The sequence below is a fragment of the Passer domesticus genome, chromosome 6 (assembly GCF_036417665.1).
Source record: "Passer domesticus isolate bPasDom1 chromosome 6, bPasDom1.hap1, whole genome shotgun sequence".
In the NCBI taxonomy this organism is placed as follows: Eukaryota; Metazoa; Chordata; class Aves; order Passeriformes; family Passeridae; genus Passer; species Passer domesticus.
Window position 1 is genome coordinate 23099190 of NC_087479.1, and position 12485 is coordinate 23111674.

The 12485-nt window shown below is 47.2% G+C and overlaps 1 long non-coding RNA gene across 2 annotated transcripts; it reads right to left on the reverse strand.

The window, feature by feature from the left end:
• Positions 1-190: 190 nt before the first annotated feature.
• LOC135302852 (uncharacterized) lies at positions 191-10403 on the reverse strand. 2 transcript variants are annotated; one of them, XR_010364425.1, is made up of 5 exons: positions 7276-10403; positions 5969-6272; positions 2260-2370; positions 2063-2147; positions 191-1990 (listed from the first exon to the last, which is right to left on the reverse strand). It is a non-coding gene; the product is annotated as an uncharacterized LOC135302852 (long non-coding RNA). The 2 variants fall into 2 exon arrangements; XR_010364424.1 differs by having other exon boundaries at positions 191-2147.
• Positions 10404-12485: the final 2082 nt, after the last annotated feature.

The window sequence follows — 12485 nt, forward strand, 5'->3', positions numbered from 1 at the left end:
AGGGTCACTCCACTGTCCTGTGGGAAGCAAGAACCTCACCTCATCCTTCCGCCAGCCTGGCCTGCTCATGCCCCAGGCTCCCCCCTCCTACAAGGGCCAAGGGCTGTCAGCCCCAGCTCCACCACTCCCTTGCCTGGCCTGGAGAGTAACCAGGAGAAAGCAGAGGGGTTCAAGGCACCTCTCCCCAGCTGTTTTGTTTTCTTATCATCAATGGGACATCAGGATGGGACATTGCCTGAAGCACAGGTATACCCATGGTGCCCAGTGTTCTAGCACCTTGATGTCAGATGGGGATCATGGAGCAGGTGACAGAGTGGGGCCTTCCTGAGAACTGATTTGTGTTTGTTTCTTTCCTCTTTCTCTCTAACATTGACCTCTTCCCAGCTGCATCAGCCAAACTCTTCTGGGGAAGCAAAGCTTTGCACAACTGAAGGATCATGCTGGATCTACCAATGGTAGTGGATGCTCCAGGGCTGTTGCTCCTAAAGCATTTCAGGACAGAAATCCTTCGGAAAGACAACATTCTAAGAGTAATTACCAAAACCACCAGGCTGAGCAGCACTAGCCAGCTGAGTGACAGTGCCACCTCTCTGACCCACCTAACACCACAGAGAGGCACCTTCCACTCTACCTCATTTTCCTTCCCCTGACTTGTCAGTCATTGTTTCTTTTCAGCAATCACCAATTTAATTTCTTTTCACAACTGAGGATTCACGCTATTTATCATCTACAAGGTCTTGCCATCAGTACTTCCAGCCTTGTCCTCTTCATCTGTACCTTAGCAAGAGAAAGAGAATTCAGAGAGATCTGAGACACAGCAGGAACATGGGATCAGAAATGTTGTGCTCAATATAGGATGTAACCTGCCCAAGTTGTCCTACTGAAGTAGCTAACATCTTGGCTTGGCAGAACACTGCACATATATCTTCATTACTAATCTTCTCATGCTGTTGTTCTTTTGTTTGTTTTCAGAGAGGCAGAATACTTTCTGTACACTTTTGCATACAACCCCAATATTTCCCTAATCTTGGCACCTCATCTTGGGGGGAAAGGAGAAACATCAGCCAGGATATATTTTTTCCATATGCATTCCTTCCTGCATCAGATAGGACAGACTTTTCTATTGCCTTAAGCTCCAGGTATCCCAATGGGGTTGACAAACAACATCTCTCTCCAACAAATCAGACAAGTTGCCTCCAGGGCATGGCAGCTTCCTCACAACTGCTGCATCCTGAGGGAAGAGGACAAACCAGAGGGATTTCAGAAGAGGCTGATGACCTGGTTGAGCAAGGTCCAGTCCAGCACATAGTTCCTCCTGCAGCCTTTCCCTACCCTGGGGAAGGTGGGAAAGTGCCATTTCCCCTTCTTTGCAGGGGGTTGGAAGAAAGAGAGCTCTCCCTGCTGTCTTCCAGCGTTTTTGCCTTTTTCATTTCCCTTTCACTGGTGGGCAGAGCTGGGAGATCTCCTTGTGACACAGACATCTATTGCTCCAGCCTTGACTATTGGCCCTTTCTCTCCCAGACAGCCTCCACAGGCTGGGAGCAGGGATCCAGCATCCACTGGTCTGTAAAAGACCAGCACTTGCAGCATGTTTGCAGTGCACTGATTTCAAGACTGTGCTGAAGAAGGCTGGGAAATGGGAAGGAGAGCCCATCAGCCCTACAAATGTTTTCCTACCCTGCTTCCCCATTGCAGGTCCTGGAGGCAGCTGAGCCTCCATTATTATTATAATGCAAGTTAGTCCTGACTGGGACTTACCTAACTATTGAGGAGCTAGTTCCAGGGAAGCAATCCTTGCCTGGGACAGTGCTTACGCACATGTTTAAAGGGACAAACTTGCATCATTCTTCCTTGACTTGGGAACTTGTGTCTCACAGGGGAATTTTCCCTGCTCTTGCAGCCGCCTGTGCTTGATCTGTTCTTTTCCCAAGCTGGGTTTAGCCTCATGTAAACACCAAATATGTTTACTTTTCAGATAGTTTCATTTTGGCTAGAAAAGATGTAACAATTAATTGAGAATTCATGGCTTCAGTGGGTAAAAGTGAACAAAAAAGTCACCTACAACAGGCTGTTTGCTGAATGATGCAGATAAACACGTCTGGCCCTACCAGGGCTGGTCAGTCTTGCCACTGTGCTGGAAACATGTGCTGACAAAGACAAATTAAGCAAATGTGAATGGCAGCATTTGCAATAGAGACATAACTGTTGAGAAAAAAAGGCAAAAGTTCCACTGCACAGAACATAAAAAGCTGTCAGTACCTTGCTGCTTGGCAGATGGCTTTCTCTTCAGATGAAAGGGATGATTTGCATATTTTTGTCTAAAATAAAGTGTGTGGAAGGTGAAGGCTCATGGATGTGGAAACACAGCCCCTGCAACACAACATGAGGCCAGAAAGTTATCAGGAACAGAGAGAACTCTAGAGCAAAACAGAGCTGCACCAGCACAGAAGTTTGACTGCAAAGGAGCTGCTCTCAGTCCTCGGGAAAAGTCTTTGCTTTTCACCTGCCAGCAAGCATTCCTCTGCCTTCTCCACATGGATGAACTGTGCCACTCCTCGGCTGCACTTCGGCCTAGGCCAGGACACCCCAAAACAGCTCCACAACCACCCTTGTTTCACCCCTCTTCTGGATTGTCTGGTGGCCCTCTCACAGCAGGAGTGGATGCTGCCCTGAGGCAGGCCAAGGTGGGCAGGGGAGGCAGAGTCAGTACTGCTCCCTCTTGCCAGGCTTCTCTCTGAAACCTCTTACAGCCGTGTCTGAACACAGCAACAAGAGCCACAGCATGGGCAAGGCTCCTGAGAGTCCTTGACATTTAATGTGCCCTGTCCAAATGCACTGAGAGCACATTTAAGACCCCAGCAGTGCTAGTCCTTTGCTTGCCCTCTGCACCGTCCTGATGCCACTGTTAGTAGTGATGAGCTCACAGTAACCTCCATGAGATATTCTTGGCCAAGAAAGCAAATGATACATTAGACCTAAACATCTCTGTTGCATGACCAAATGCAGGTTTTTGTGCTTGAAATTAATCCATATTCTAAGTCTAATCAGGATGTTAGCCATTCCAGTTCACCTTTCTGCAATCTCTTCAGGGCTGACTACCACAACATGCATGTGGGACATGCCTGGCAGATACAAAGCCATATTGACGTCCTACATGTAAAGTTCTCTCTGGCATTGCCTCTCAGTGCAGGCTGACAGGGTTAATGATCCCCTCCCACCCACTAAGGCTGAGAGAGCTCTGCTGTGTCTCTGCCTAATTGGGATTCCTCAGACCTGCTGCTTGCCTGCACAATTGCCATCCAACATTTGCTATATGAAACAGTGCATTTCATCTGTTACTCATCCACTTTAATCACCCAAATCCTCATGAATCTGCTTTCCCCTGATCTTTGTTTTCAGTATTAGTATGCAATCCTGATGGCCAATTCTGAAAACCATTCACTGAAGGATGTGACCTAGGACTTGTACATTCAAACTCCTGTAAGCCACAGTACAATACCTATCTGCAGCAAGAAAGAGCTTTGCCCTGCAGGAGAGAATGGTGGTGATACAAGACAAGACATAGCTGCCATTTGGCCACCTCTGGCTACATGTCACACCACCCCCTTAGCCACAACTCACTTCTGATTTAACTGTTTCCTTCATGAATCCCTAATTCATTTCTAGTCTTATTCTTATTTTTTAAAAAACCCTTACTTCCAGTAATTTTTCAGAATTGGGCTGAGAAAAGAAAAATCACACAAGCAGTAGGAGTGAGAGGATGGTAAATTGCCCCTAAGTCACTGAGGGAAAGCAGCTGTGTCTGGACTGGTGGCAGTGCTAAGGTCTGAATGGTCACTACCACAGTCATCAGACAGTGCCACACAGGCTGATGGGCTGATGGATCCCTAATTGCTTGTTTATAAAAATAGGACTGATCAGATTAGATACCGGGGCTGGAAAATGCTGTGCAAGAGCTTGTCTCTGACAGTGCTAGATCCTTAAGTTAAATAATCTTTATGTTGGACAGTTGTGGAATAACCGCTTTAAAAAGGAATTTCATTCTTATCTTCATTGGTTAGACATTGGCCTAAACTTTGAAATATATAGGTCTCCTTAAAAAGTTACAATTCTATCTAATTCATATCCCTTCCCCATTTATCTTCCCTGTAAACTGATGTTGTGTTTCTTGCAGTCCCTGCTCATGTGAAAGAAGTTTCATCTTTTTAGTAACTTTATCTGCCTTATTTCCCCTATTTTCTCCAGCATGGGTGATGAGGAGCAGAGTATTGCAGCTGGAGGTCTATCCCAGATTCACTACTGTCTGAATTAGTTTCCATTCTACTATAAAGCCACCCTTGCATGGCTCCCAGAGGCAGACTGCTCTGAGCCTTCAGACCCCACATTTTCTGCTCTGCAGTATTTCAGCAGTGCCAGTAGAAATCACCTTGTGGCCACTTAGACTCATCAAGAAGCTCTTGTGAAAGACAGTGCTCCTAGCTTTTGGAAAACCCATGTTCCTGCTGTTATTTCCTACAGCAGGAAACACTCCATAACTTCTAGCAGCTCCAGGAGTATGATTTTCCTTAGCAGAGAAAGTGAACAGTAAATTTCTTGCTGCAATGTAGCAAATCGGGTATATAGGGCCTGCAGATCCGTGAGGAGCATCCAGCAATTTACCTGGGATGGAAATAGGACCTAAGTCTGCAATTCCTTAGCTCTGTCTGCCCCAGGCCATTGCTGCACACAGCTGTCATTCTCTAGCACTCTGCACCTCAGGTGCTTGTGCCCAGTCCTGAGGACTGTTGTTTTTTAAGACACCAGCCTTGCTTTTAGAATTCTCACTGCCTGAAGGTGACTTCTCTGTAGCAACTGAGAAGCATTATTAGAGAGATTTGTCTCTTTTTCTTTTAGGTGTGGGAATTACTGAGCTTCTCTGCAGTGTCTTAAGCTTCCTTAGCTACTCTACTTTCTTTCCTGTTCCCAAAACGTGTTAGTCCTCTCACAGGCTTCCTACTTTCAACAGGCTGAATGAAGATCCTATCATTTTTACTGAGTTTTTGTGCTTTGCATTCTCTCCCTACCTACATCTAACATATTCCCTACTGCAGCCTGTACACCTACTGGCTGCTTTAGACTTAAAAGTTCATTTTCTGAAGGATCTCTAATGCTTTGTGTCCTAGAGGGGTTTGGGGCAGGCAAAAGTGGGGGCTCCTTGCCTTCCTCTGGATATGTTTGTCCATGGCAATAGTATTATTAATAAAAGAACCAATGAAAAAGATCTCTTGATATTTAGCCAAAACTCTTTCTCCCCTCAGTGCCCTCTATCCTCCTTTCCCGTTTCATGTCTCCACCATCTCTTCCTTACCCTGCTCCCCTGAACACTTTGCTTTCTCACTTTTCTGGCTTTCTTCATTCCCCCCCCCCCGGCCTTGTACTCCCTCCTTCTTTCACTGCCTCTCTTCTTCCCTCCCTCTCCTTGGCTCAGTACTCAAAATCCCTGCCCATAGCGACGAAAGGAAAAACAACAACACAACACTCCAGCCTGAGGAGGCCAGAGCACGGGATTCCTTCCGAGAAAACTCAGAAACCAGGGAAAGGAGGGAAAGCAAACAGTGAGACCAGGAAGAAATCTGAAGAAAGCATGGATATTTCAAGGGGGAGGGATGAGCTGGTATCTCAGGGAAACTTGGTGGGGTTTGAGACAAACACAGAGACACGATCACAGGTCCAACCCAAACACAGAAGAGCAAGTTCTGCTTTCTGGGGGAAGGAGCTGGGTCAGGAAGCCCAGTTCACACAGAGAGAGCCCCAGTATACAGCTATGCAAAGGACAGAGATAATTGTACAGATGGGAGAAAACAGAAATTGCTCTAGGGACTTGCTCTAGGGAGTGGATGAGCCAATGCCCTCGGGACAGGCAGGAGGAATCCCTGCAGTGGAGGTAGAAGGGCTGATTTCCCCAGGGATATTGGGGAATTCTTCTTACCAAAGGTAGGCTGTGGGCCTGAGGCTGAAGGGTTAATACCCCACAGGAGGGCCCTGGGGAATCCACTGTAAATAGGTGTGGTTTTCTCTGAAACTCCAAGAGGCATTTTCTTTCTGTACCAGTCTGGACAGGTGAGAAATCGGAAGAAGTTGGAGCCTGTGCTTCCCACTAACACAAAGCAGGGCTGTTAGTACAGGTCTCACTGTTTGTTTGCACACTCCAGCCTGGCTGCTTAACTCTGTAGTACCCAGTGCCAGGAATCTCTGGCAGTCAGCACGGTGGTCCCCCGGGTACAAGCACCTGCCTGTTAATGGAAAGCCACAGATTAATGGAGCAGCACAAGGAGCCTTAGTCAGTTACTCAGAGCAGAAAGGATAAGTTCAGTGATAAGCAGAAGAGCCAGATATGTCACGTGCAGGAAAGGAACAGAAGCACCTCTCGTCCCTTCTCCTGCTCCAGTATCTCACAGGCCTGCACCCATACTCCAGTGGTGCTCTTGGCCCTCCTGCCTGGCCTCATCACTCACACTGCCTGCCCCAGGGCCCAGCCTGCCCTCCCCAAGCCACATCTCTACACTGAACTACAGCAAGTTTGTTTCTTTCCACAATCCAACCTCCTTACTTGATCTGGCTCTGCAGCCTGCCTGCTGCTAGGCAAGAACCAGTTTTCAACCTCCTCTGCTCCATTTTCCATTTTAAATGCAGAATATTTGAACCTGGAGGATAATTTTCCCTTCTTCAAATGAATTTTAAACACAGCTGTCTCCCAGAAAGGTAGAACTAGAAGAGACACCAAATCACTAAATCCAGCCATAAGGACTAACTTATATAATTCCCTTCATAAACCAACCAGGCTCAATCTTGAAACCCATTGGAATTTTGCTCTCCCTGTTCTCACTAGAAAGCTGCCCAAAGATCTTACTACTTGGAAAGGAAAAAAATATTCTGTTAATCTCCATCCTAAATTTGCTCAGGCAAGGAAAGACAGCACTCATGCAGCAAAGTGCTGGGTAGGACAGAACAGAATTCAAACAAGTCAGACTGAATCACAAAGAATAGCACTGAGGAATGAAAGCAGAACTGTTTGCAAAGCAATTAATCTTGGGCTTGGAAGTGCTGATTCTCCCAGCCATTTCAGATCCTGAAGGCTCCTCAGCCCTGTAGAGTCCCCACATCTCTTCCATTCTCCAAGTGCATATTAGGGCCATGACACCACTGTGTCTCTGGACCAGCAGCTCTTTTGAAAGGTGCTTCCAAGCAAAGCATTTGAATTAAGATCTAGCCTCCACGCAGTTCCCCGAGTCCTACCTAGCACAGCTGCTGCCAAACTGCAGCTTCAGCCCAGGAGAACTGCAGGAAAGAATAATGCTGGTGTCTACAGAGAATAGATGGTGTATATTGTCCAAAGTCCGACATATAAAACAGTAAAATGAGGTTGCAGAGGGTCAAGTGATTAAGGATAGATACTACAAAGCCCTGGGAAACAGAAACTGCAGGTATTGAACTTTCCTTCTGCCCCCTGATCCTAGACACCACTAAAGTAAGTGAGAAGGTTGGGGTTTTTTTACTTTTTGGTCAAATTCCATTTGCAGGAAGCCAAAATAGTGATGCTAGACACAAAGGCATGTCATATCCCAGCAGAAACATGGCTCCCCAGCTTACATGGGTAGATGCAGCCGGGCCACAGATATTTGCACTGAATTATAGATTCCTGTCATCCAACTGTGGATGAGGATAATGGGAAACACAACAGAAGAGATGGGGTAGCCATCTGCTCCTCTTGCTTGATTGCACTATAAAACTGTAGGCTCTGTTTGGGACAAACCAGCACTTATTTCCAAGGCAACAAATTGCAGTATCATAAACAACAGAGGACCAGGAGATGCCTGCAGGTTGGAAGCTGAGAGAAAGAACATCCTTCACGAAGGCATAGGTGGACTGATGAGGCAGGACTCCAAGCTCTTGCCCAGTGTGCTGTTTTTGCCAGTGTGACCATTTGAAACCTCTCCCCTGCTCCTCCCAAGTACAAGGCACCCTGACCATGCAGTACAGCTGGACGTTGTCACAGCTGCAGAGGAGCTAGGTTGCCTTCCAGCTTTTTGGGTATCTTTATCTACAACCTGACTGAAGGAACAGCCATAAAAACCAGAGATGCAGAGTATCCTTCTGGTGCCTTGGGTCTAGAACTATAAGTCAGAGCAGAGGGGTGTCTGGGACAAAACCCATTCATTCTGCTGCACCTCCATGTAACAAGTGCTCAGACCCAAGCAGGGAATCGTAAAGCTAGCTCTGATAGTCTGACACAAAGAAGACAGAGGTGGACAATTATAGGCTAAGGCCCAAAGAGACACAAGATAATCATAAGCACAACACATTCGATTGCCATGACTTGTCAGACTATCTCCTCTCCCATGTGGTGATCCTTATGGAGCATAGCTCCCTAACTTACATAGAAAACTAAGTGCACTTGAACCTGGGGCAGACCAAAATGCAGAAAAGATGGAGAAATAAAACTGCAGCAGAAAGATAAGCCTTCTTTAAGGAAGGAATGAGGCTGAGCAGGAGGAACAGGAGTGACAGACATAAGGGACACCAATTTAGGTAAGCCATTGAGTGCTAAAGAGAAGCTCTTCCCACAGAAGAGCACACACAGTTCAGGAGAAAAGAGATCAAAAGGAAGAGAACTGAGCTATTTACTGATGATGAAGTATGTTCTCTGTGGGGCAGATGGACCAACTAAGCACACTTAAGTTCAAACCATGGGGCTACACGTGGGGTGCAATGAAGAAGAGGAGAAGCCAATTCAAGAGGAAATAGGAGTGAAATTCCAACAGCTGGAGGCAGAAGCTGTAGTCACAGCATATATGAGCTACAGGACTCCTGACAGCTTAGATATCTGTTTAAAATGCAGGCTTGGAATCTGAAAGACCTGCGTAAATCTGTCTCTGTACATTCAGCTGCAGAATGGGGGTGCCTTAAATGCCAAAGAGCTTAAGGACTGGTTTGCATCTCTCCTGCTGCATCACTGCTGCAGTTCCCAAGATGCTCAGGCCATGTCCTCCCAGCAGTCCTGGGGTTCTCAGTCCTCATGTACAGCACAGGCACTCTCATGGTGGGGCCAGGTGAATTCTTCTCCTACATGGCAGAAAGCAAACCACAGTGCCAAGAAAGGCACTCAGCACAGAGGGGAGGAAGAGCAGGAACAGAGGGCTGGGGAAGCTGCCCTGGGAGGGTGCTGAAGACCTATAGGTGAAAAGAGGCTCATGCTCACACATGGACGCAGTAAGAATCCCAGGAAGCATCAGAATGAAATGGAGAAGGCTAAGGGCCAGAGCTGACCTGCTGAGGATGCAAAAGCAAACAAAAACCCCTAGAAACTGGAGAATGAGAGAGGGAAGTGCAGGGGTTGCAACTGCCCACAGAGAAGGGAAGACAGCTGGCCAGGGAGGAGGTGCACTTGCTGACAGGGAGAAGGGGCCCTTGCTCACCGTCAACTTTACTGAAGGCTCCTCAAAAAAAATCATTAGTAGCAGAGTCTCAGAGTAAGAATAGTTAGTGAGTCACAGGAGAGATCCTAAAGCAGAATCAGCATGGTGCAAGCAAAAGAACCCATTATGTGAGTTGTCCGTGGGGCAAACTACAATTCCTTGGTAAGTCTGAGAGTGGATCAAGGGGCAGAGAGAGAAGAAGAAAGACATCCCTCGAGATCCTTCAGCAATCTGCATGCTCTGGAATTAATGGGCTCCCAGTAGGGAATCTGTGAGCCAGCACTGTTGTACAAACTGAACTGGACTTTCCAGGAACCAAGGAAAACCACAAACTGCCTTTGTGACGTGGACAAAACATGGAGCATACAAATGGCTTGGCTCATTCCAACTGATAGCCATCAATCAGCTCCTCCAAAGGCTGGGGCAGATATAGCCCATGTAAGACTAGATTCTCCACTGCCACTAGTACCTAGGAATAGTGAAACTAATTTTAGCCCATGGGAGCAAGAAGGACTCACTGGCCCCTTATGGGTTTTTCCCCTGAGCACACTACATCCATTTTAGAGCAGGAAATGTTTCTGCCCTTTCTTTCCCTGCTCAATTCTTCCAGACAAACATCTTCCTCTGTGCACTCTGTGACTCCATCAGGGCTTCCTATAGACAGACACTGTGAAAAGGGAAGTCCTCCTGTTGTACACAGTCAGCCCTGTGTCACTGCTGGTTGGATTCATGTGTCACCAGTAGCCCTGAGGAAATCCAGCCTGGAATGTGGCTAGCTGCTACATGGTCATATAACATGACACACAGAGACAATATACAGCTTGCCCTCAGGTGTGTTAGGGGTTAAGTCCACCAAGAAAGTGCTTCTGCTGCCTAAACCAAATTTGCTCTTTTTCTTCTCTGTGTCAGGTTTTTCTTTTTGGCTTTTTTTGCCTATTCGTTTTTGAGTCTTTTGGGTGGGGGGAGGGAGTTGGGTTTTTTTGTTTATTTTGTTGTTGAGGAGTAGGTAAAAAGAAGAAAAAAAAAAGAAAAAAAAGAGCTGCTATTTGTTTTGCCCCTGCAGGAGCTGTGAAGGGAGCTCTGCAGAGTGGACAGTACAGTCACTGTGGGATCGCAGCAGTGAGGGAGCTGAACCGGGAGCTGTGAGGTGAAGGTCCCTGTTTAACAGCTTTCCGTTTGTTTACCAAAAAAATATTGTTCCATCATAAAAACTCCCAAAATAGTTCACGTCTTGACAGACTGACTGGCAGCTACCCAGCTCTGCAGGATCCTGCTAAATGAAAGGAAATAAAAAGAGCTAATCTGGTACCCACGTCCCAATGCTTGCAGCTTGGGAATCTGCAGTTTCAGGGCTCAGCTGTCCCAGTAGGTGCAGGGTAGGGTAGAAAAACCTCTGGTCAAGAGGCTGGATTTACTGATGGCACCAGCTTTTCCATGGGTGCTGGGCAGGCTGATAAAGATGACAGCATTCACGTTTCAATGAATGGTCAACTTCTGCTTTATTTTAAACCAAAAGTTTTCTCCCTCTCCACCCAGCTCTGTAAAGCTTTACCTTCACAATACAGCCACACTAAGGCTTTCAATTCCTAAGAGTTATCAGTGGCTTCTTTAAGGATTTTTTTTCATACAGGCTTTGTTCTGGACCAATGTGACTCCTGACCAGCTAATATACCACTTGTGGCTGTTAAGATCTTAGTATGATAACCTACAGTTGCTCAGATTGTGGTGATTTTATTAGATATAAATGGAAAGCATAAACCAGCACATGACAGCCAAGTCAAAGACAGTCATCGTCTGTAGGAAGAGCAAAAGGCCACTGTGAAGTCCTGCAGCCTGCCACGGTGACCAAAGGACCGTGCACACTGTGACTCACAGTGCAGAGAAGCAACAAGCCCAGATTAGGTCATGCAGAATTAGCAGCCTCTGTGGAAAGAACCTGTCCTCACCAAATTGCAGATGTCTCCACAGCTGCAGAGTTAACTTCTCCATGGCCCTCGTGGTGCCCAGGGCAAGTCTGTTTTAGGAAGGGACTGAGGGAATTTTGCACTCCAGATCATTCCCAGTATTGGCCTCATGGGACTCTCCATTCATTCCTTAGACATTTTAGTATCCAGCCTTTAAATCAGGCCAGGCTGTAGCAGCAGACTCGCAGGAGGGTGGAGGGATGACCATTCCCCAAGTGCTTGCCCTCATGAGTGGTGTACAAAGCCAGGCTGGCTGTGCTGGCTGTGGTGGTTCCTCTTCTTGTGGCAGGATTAGTTTGGCCTCCCACTGTGCAACACTCCTGAGCAGTGCCACACCAGTTTAGGAGCCAGACACGGGAGACCTTTCACTACACGTGAGCTCAGGGCTTGCTTGGTTTAGATCCCACTGTCACAGAAAAGAGCTGGACCTGGTGGGACAATTGGTCAGCTCCCAGCCACAAGCCAGACAAAAGTGACAGGTAACATTGCTAAGGGATTTCACACAGCTCTGAGGCTCCTTTCAAAGTGCACATGTGTGCATGCTGCCAGCTGGGGCCCTTTACCCATTTGTCACACCTGAGAGAAAAGCTGACCACCATATTTTGCACTGGAGGTATGCTGCCATTGCAGGCTGGCTCTGTCTCATGCCTGGCCACTCCTCTTGATCCATTTCTACATACTGATCTGCCTCTGGGTAAGCCACATGGCTTCTTATGATGGAAAACAGACCTGAGAGCATTGGGTATTACTTCCATCATTTCAGTCTCAAGGACACAGGGAGCTGAACCCTTCACAGCACAAAAAAGAAGAGAGCTTTTAGCTGAGGAAGGGCCATAGAGGAAGAGGAGGTATGGTTTGCACATCAGGGCAAGCTGGAAGCACCCTTAGAAGCAATGGTTTGTAGCCATCTCATAAGATCCTGGGGAAGCAGGGAGCCTGCATCAGGTGGATCTCCACGGATCCAGAGGGATCTCCAAGCAAGCATGCTGCGTTCCTCCTGCCCAGGCTGGCCACCACACTGAAGCCAGTACCCACTCTTCACCTCTTCCCCAAGCTCCACATGGCA